The sequence below is a fragment of the Eulemur rufifrons genome, chromosome 2 (assembly GCF_041146395.1).
Source record: "Eulemur rufifrons isolate Redbay chromosome 2, OSU_ERuf_1, whole genome shotgun sequence".
In the NCBI taxonomy this organism is placed as follows: Eukaryota; Metazoa; Chordata; class Mammalia; order Primates; family Lemuridae; genus Eulemur; species Eulemur rufifrons.
Window position 1 is genome coordinate 121019649 of NC_090984.1, and position 7604 is coordinate 121027252.

The window sequence follows — 7604 nt, forward strand, 5'->3', positions numbered from 1 at the left end:
CTTTAGACCATGGGAAAGGGCTTGGTCAGCGCCTGATGCGAGTTAGCTATCATTATTTGTACAGGACGGAGAACAGATTCGTGGGATGGGTGCAGGCTGAGGAGAGTGGGTGGCATTGACCATGAAGAGTAGCCTGAAGTGGTGGTTCCTTTGCACTGAGGCAAGAGTCGTGCATCTAGATTACGGCGTAGGTTATATGAATCTATATATGTGACAAAAGGTAGAATTATACACAGACATACCAAAAACAAGCGCATGCAAAAAGTGTGAGACCTGAATGAAGGTCTATAGCCCAGTGCATTGTATTGGGCCAGTACATGCCCTGGTTGTGATAATTTACATAATTATGTCCTATAATATGTCATCATTGGGGGAAGCAAGTGACAGGTAAATGGGACCTCTCTACTGTCTTTGTAACTTCTTATGAGTCTATAATTATTTCAAATAAAAAATGTTAAACAAGTAAATATAGGCAAAAACCTCAGAAATGCAGGTTGTGCCTGTGACTTTGTTGTCGTAGATATCATGCAATATAATTTTCACCCATCGCTCTTTTGAAATGACAGTAGTTGGTAGGCTGGTGGCTAGAACTTGTTCTTTAGTACATTCATAAATAAGCACATGTATTATCGCAAATTTGTTTTTCAATATTTTGATAACTATATTTCAGTATAATTAGCTTTCTTTGTAATCTTCAGGTTTTATTTTATGCATTAAGAGAACATTATTCTGAGAAGGAGCTCCTTTGACTTTCTCCCATCCACGGCACAGGAAGATTAAGAATGCTGCCCTGGAGCACCTCGTGCCAGCAAAGCACCTGGTCCAGGTGAGGAAAGTGAGGTCCACAAGGTGGGTGTAACGACACCTCCAGCTCTCTGCTTCCCAGACTCACGTGGAAGAAATATGTCTCCTCCAGGAGGAAGGGAAATCTCTCCCCGCTGGTACGGGCCACCTCTGGGTGGCTGTTTACTCTACCAGGTGGAGTCCGTCCCGGGTCCACTCTGGGGCCTCATGGTGGCCTTTGAGACGAAGAACAATGCCACATTGTGGCCCTGGCTTCAGATAAAAGAGAAACTTGGCCCAACTGCCCAGGCAAGAGTGACTGTCCGCTTAATATTAATACAGGGAGGGTGTGCCCCTCGCCCACACCCTTGCCACTTTCGCCGTTGCGGCGGTTGTGTAGAAAGTGATCCCACTGCCTTCTGATGGGTGGTCAAAGGCCATCACACCGGGCACTTTTATTGTCAGCTGCCTCAGTAATCTTTAACCTCCACTGGCCAAAGGGCTGAAACCCAGAAAGACAAAACAAACATGGGTTGGGCACCAGAGAAGAGTGACTCAAGTGAGCCAGTTCACCCCTCCACCTGTGCCATGCCTCCCGACACCCCTAAGCCCACAAAGCTGGTTGGAACACTGGGGACAAATGCCCAAGGCCCATCCACTGGGATGCCACCCGCATCTCTCCCTTGGTAGTGGTAGGTTGAGGAGCCCTGGGTTTAGGGAGAGAGGAGATGCCCTCCAGCCACACTCACCCCTGGCCTGCGGCTGGGGCTGGGCCTGCTCCAGGAGCAAACGCTTCTGCTTGGGTCAGAAAAGGGGCTGGGAGGGGCAGCAAGTGCATGGGCTAAAGCTGACCCAGCCCCACCATTCATCTGACTGCCCTCCTGGAGCCTCAGTTTCCTCATCTGTGAAATGGGGACACTGATGTCTCCTCTCAGTGTCATTACCAGCCACTGCCACGTGCTGAGCATTTGCCACTAGCAAGGACATAACTTTCTTCAATTCCCCCACAGCTGAGAAATGAGCTTCACTGTCCCCATTTTGCAAACAGGAAACTGGAGAGAGGTGGACTGGCCCAATGGCGACACCGAGACCTGAACCCAAGTCCTCATGATTCCAAAGCTGCCCTCTTTCCAGGTGGCTGCATGTGGAAAGCCCTTTCAGCGAACGTGTACTGATCCCCTCTCGTGGTGGCTGCGAGGTGGGGCTCGCAGCCCCATTGGGCAGGTGTGCACACTGAGGCTCAGGCCCCATGCCAGGGAGGAGTGGGTTGTGGTTGAAGCTTGAGTCACTTGACCCCACGCCCCCTGAGGTTTCCAGTACACCTACTTCCTCTCGAACTGAGGAAGGCTGTCCACATCCACGGGCAACTGTTCTTGTCACTAGCATGAGAGGGTTTAACCACCAGGGCCCAAATCCATTTCGAGGTGCAAAGACAGATCCACGAGTACCTAAATGGTCCCTGGTGGCTCAGCAGTGCCTGTGTCAGTCAGCTGCCCCACTCTCTGATCAGAGCAGCTGTCACTGTGCAGAGGACAGACAAGGAGAAATGGGCCAAATCCAACCCCGGGGCAGGGGTCTGCGGACTGGGGGAGACGCTATGGGGGTAGACAGGAATGTCGTAGCCTGGCTCTGACTCCTTATAGTCCCTCCTCTCCACAACACTGGGCAGCCGTGGGTCTCTGCTAAGCTGGCAGAATTTGCCCCCTCTCCGGCCATCCAGGGCTGGGGCCCCAGCCAAGCCCGCAGCAGCCCTGCTGATAAAGGTACCTTCCGTGCCTGGGGCAGAAGGTCGGGAAACGCCAGCAGCAGTTTGAAGGAGGTTATGGTCTTGGGGCTCTGCACCAGGGCGGGGCGTGGGGAGGGAGAAAGATAAGAGTGGACAATAAAAGCCAGGCAGAAAGGGACAGTGAGGGGAGCTGGCATGGGAGCATGGCCCCCGGCGGTGCCATCTCTTTATGAGCCATAAAGGGCACACAAACAGGCAGCAGTGAGAGCCTTATCTCCCCTCTGAATCTGTAAATGATCATCCAGAGTCCACCACTGGCCTCTGAAGCAACAGCTGTCCTGGCCACACAGTGGGAACCGAGCCCAGGACGCAGAGGCGGGGAGGTTGCGCTCCTTGCCGGGAGGCCCAGGCCTGCAGCTGCTGCACGACGGGGCCCTGGATGTCTCCAGTGACACGCGGTCTTCTCTAGGCCAGGGCGGCCTGCGCCCGGGTGTTGGCAAGGACTTCACTCCCGTGCAGGTGACGTCCAGGGCAGTGCAGGCTGTTAGGGGTTATTCTTTGCAGCATAAGAGGTCCCTGAACTGCAGGGACCACACTGGAGAGTGGACCTGACATGCGCTGTGGCATCTCTGAGTAGGGCAGCAGCACCCAGCAGCCCGTGGCACACAGCAGGTGTGCGGTGAACGGCGGATGCCGTGGTTATTCACTGCAGTCCTCGCAACAGGCCTGGGAGGGGTGTCTTCCCACCCTGGCACCGTGACAGTGCACCTTGCAGACCTCCAGCCTCAAGGCGACCGGCTGACCTATGGCCCCTGTCCCCTGCTGCGCTCTGAAATCCATCACTGGGTTTTTGACAAGGCCAAGGTCTGGCTTCCCAGGGGCTGCTCTCCAGGGCCCGAGCATGGCAGGCTCCTCACGTGCCCCCAGAGCCTGGCGGCATGGCTGTGTCCCCAGGGTCTTTCTGAAATTTGTGGGAATGGCATGGATATGGGGTGGGGCTGCCCTTGACACTCTGAAACTGGCAGCCAGTGCCCAAAGCCACCCCGAGCGTTCTCCATGGGCCACCAGCTCCCCACCCCACAGCCTGTCCTCCACCTGCTCTGCCCTGCCCTGGCCGGGGGCCGACCTCACTCGTGGCCTGTGTGACCTAGGCTGCTGGCCCTCTGGCTGCCCGCTGGGTGCAGCCAATGGGAAGCCCGGACCGGAGATGGGTAGAGAGAGGTCGGTATTTCTGCCCTGCTCCCCCCTTGGGTCAGCACCCACGTCCTGGCAGTGGCTTTGTCTTCCCATGGCTCCAGCCCTTGCCAGAGAGCCCCTCCGTGGCTCCGGCTCACACCTGTGCTGCCCCTCCCGCTCCACCTGGGGGCTCCCCACTTCCCAGTGCTGCTGGCCCTGCGGCAACATCCCTGCAGGGTCCTTTAACCCTGCTCACACCTCTGTGAAAAGTCCCTGAGTTACACTCCCTTCCTGCCTGGGTCTGTGTTTACCTAAGGACCCGGCCCAAGAGAGACACCATCATGAGGACCGGAGCCCTCCCTCGGGGAGCCCAAGAGGCTAGGGCCCATGGCTCCAGCCCCCCACCTCTCGCCCAGGCTACAGCAGGGGTAGCTGGGGTTCCTCCCCTCACTGCCCCCCAAGCTGCTCTGGGTCCAGGTGTGAGCTCCTCTCTAGCCGGCCATCCCCTGGGCGGTGGGTTTGCTGATCCGCCCCAGCCGGGCCTCTCTGGGGAGGGGATGAGAACAAGAGAGCACGGACAGCCCGGGCCAGGTTATGGGGTCTCAGCTCCCCTGCTGCCCCCGACCTGAGACAGCTGCCTGAGGCCGTGGGATGACCCCATGCCACAGCGCAGCCCCTGCACTCACCCTCCATGGGAGCCGTCATCTGGGCAGGGCCTGCTACCCAGGGGACAGCAAGCCCTGAGTGCGAGAGGGGCCGGGAACTGGGTCTGAGACCCAAGTTTTCAACGGCACAGGATTTTGTCCAAGGGACTGTGCATTAAGCATTGCAAGAGCCCCCGCTCTGGAGGCAGGAGCCGTGTGACAGTCCAGGCAGGGCGCAGAGCTGGGGGGAAACAGGGCTGTTTTGTGTGGGCCCCACCCGGCTAGGACTGGTCAGAAAACCCACCGCAGCCACATAAGGCCCAGGCCCCAGGCCTTGAAATACACCAGGGGAAATTATCCTGGTGAGGCTGGAAATAAAAATGTGATGGGCAGACTCTCGCTGGCCCCCACAGCCGCCCCCTGTGCTCTGCCCTTTCCCCTGGGCACACGCTTGCAGCCACCGCCCTGTGGATGAATGCCGCGGTGCCAGCGTCACACACGTTATCACCAGTGCCACTGGCGCACAAACACAGCACACAACATGCCGTCTCACTGCTGTGACATCGTCCACGGTAAGGCGGGCACCAGGCAGAGGTGGAAAGAGCTTAAATGTCCGAGTCTAGAGACCCGGGGTATGGAGTAGTTCTGTGTCTGGCAGGCCCCGTGTCCAGCTTCTGAACGCTTAGCACACACCTGCTGTATGCCAGACACAGCAAAGCGCTTCTGCATGTTCTCTCGTTTAATGTTTAGAGAAGCACCAGACCCCACCCCCTTCGCTGCGTGGCTCTGCACCTCTCTGAACCTCAGTTTCCTCCTCCATGAAATGGGATCATAATGCCCCTGACTATCCTGGACTGAGGACTGAGGGAGTCTGTGTCCAGATTACTTTGGAAAAGGAGTATCTGTGAGCGTCTCTCCCCCCTGGGGGGCCGTGGGCCTCTGAGGACACAGGTGCCGCCCTGGTTTTCCTGACACCCCAGCTTCCCAGACAAAGTCCGGCACAGGAGGGGACTCCTGAGAAGTATTTTCTGGGCAAATGAGTGCAGCTATTCTACTTTTTTTAATACATAATTTTGGGGCATGTGATGTTTTGAGTAAAAGGTCAAAACAACATACAGGTGAATTGCATTTTGTGGAACCCAAATGACAAGGATTTGCTGCAGCACGATGTGACAAGGTGAATGAAGTCTCAGGGACGCACAGAACTGGAATCAAGGTACGTCCCACCGCCCTCGTCCCCATGGGAAAGCTCAGCAAGAAATCTCACCTCAACGTGGGCGGGGCAGGGGGCCTTGCAAGCTGTTCCTGCCGGAGCCACAAGGCGGCGCCACGTTAGCGGGTACGCCCCGGTCTGTGCTGCGGTGGCCCTTGGGAGTCTGCGGACCTGGCGCTCTCGCCCCCAGAGTCACTCTGTGCAGAGAGTGGTGGGTGGTGCCAGGCGCGTGCTGGCCCTCGGGAGGGGCCCTAGGTGGGCCGGCCCCATCTGCTGAGTTAAATGCACTAAGGTGGCAGATGGGCTGGAGAGGGTCAGGCCCAGGGAGGTCAGGTGGCTTCTTAGGGGTGCAGGGAGGCCAAGGGCAGAGACCCAGGGACAGTGGCAGGGTGTGTCCTGTGGAGCCATGAAGATGGGTGGGCTTTGGCAGAGTAGTGCCCCCTGCCCAGGCCTGGGGAGCTGGGTGGCCACGGAGAGGCGGCCCGTGGGAGTCAAAGCCTGGGCCAGCTGGCTGAGCACACAGGCCGGTGGCCGGGGACAGAGCCGTGTGGAGAGGGTGAGAAGATGCCTGTGAACTGAGCACCGGTCAGGTTCTCACCTCCGCCCGCCCGTGTGGTCTCTGCGTCCACTTCCTCCCCGCAGGGCCCCAGGCCTGGGCCGCCACCTGTCACTCTCTCAGCGCCCCTAGGAGCGGGTCCAGGAGGGAGGACAGCCTTGTGCTGACCAGACACCCCAGATGGCCGATGGGCAATTCTCCCCAGGGACCCAGGGCACCTCGCCCAAGGCACACCTTCCCGGTGGAGCTGTTACACCTGCTCTGCCCTGTCAGGTTCAACGGGAGGTCACGGGCCCGCTCACGGGCAAAGTACGGGGCTCTGACCCCCGGCCAGCCCAGAGTGAGGAGGCTGCCCTGCTGCCCCGGGACCCTCCCGTGGCGACGCCAAGATCTGGGCCGCCTCTCAGGAGCTCCTGGCCTGCGTGGGCCTCTCTTCTCAGGAGAGAGGCCGGAGGAGCTGAGGGTGCCAGCCCAGCACCCCTGGCTGTCTTCAGCCGTGTGGATGCTGCAGCCACAGGCACTGCCAGCAAATCACAGATGTGCACGGGCCATCCTCGCCCCCTCGCGTGTCCTCAGCAGGCCGCAGCGCACGGCGGGCAGCCCAGACACACCCTGCACGTCACTGGTGTCGTTCCGAAGGACCTTGTCCTCGTGGTTTATTGAGGGCAGACGCACATGTGTGTGCACACACACCCAGACATGTACTCACACACACTCACACGCACACACGCCTCCTCCCCCAGGCACACTGACAGCCGAGGGAAGAAGAGTCTGGAGGGTTCCAGCCCTGCCGTGGGTGTGTCTGGAAGCCCAGTCGTCGAGTATAGCCCACCCCTGAGAACAGGGACGCCAACATCCTCTCTCAGCCCCAAGACGCCCTCTCCAGTTCATGTCCCAGGATGAGCAGGTCACACTCCTTTCCCAGCAGCCTCATTTGTCACCCAGGCCTGGCTACCTCTGTGCACCTGGACACAGACCTGACCACGGCTGATTGCCCAGGCTCAAATCCTGCCCTCACCTGCCTATTACTACCTGTAAGATCTTGGGCAAAACTCATCAAACACCTCTGAGTTTCAATTTCTTTGTGTCTAAACATCTCAAAGACATACATGGCTGAGAACACACCTCCATCACTTCTTCCACTCTGACCTAATTCCAGCTTACTTCAGCTGCCACCGCCTCCTGGAAGCCCTCCTTGATCTCCCCAGGCAAAGTCAGCACCTCCCCCTGTGGCCACATTGTCCTTTCACCTCACATGCCTGTCTCTGCCTCCTCGCTGTGACAGCCTGAAGGCAGGGGCTGGTGTGACCTCAGTGCCCATAGAGGGAGGCCAGAGCCCCCAGTAGCTGACCATGGAAGGCCTCCTCGGATGGCACAGGAAGGGAAGGAGGGATGCAGGCTGCCTGGGAGAGCTGTAGCCCAGGCAGCACCTCCCGGCGGCATGGAAGACGCTGGTTTTTCCATATGTTTTGCTGTCTCGTCCCCGCCCCGGCATTTGCCTGAGGA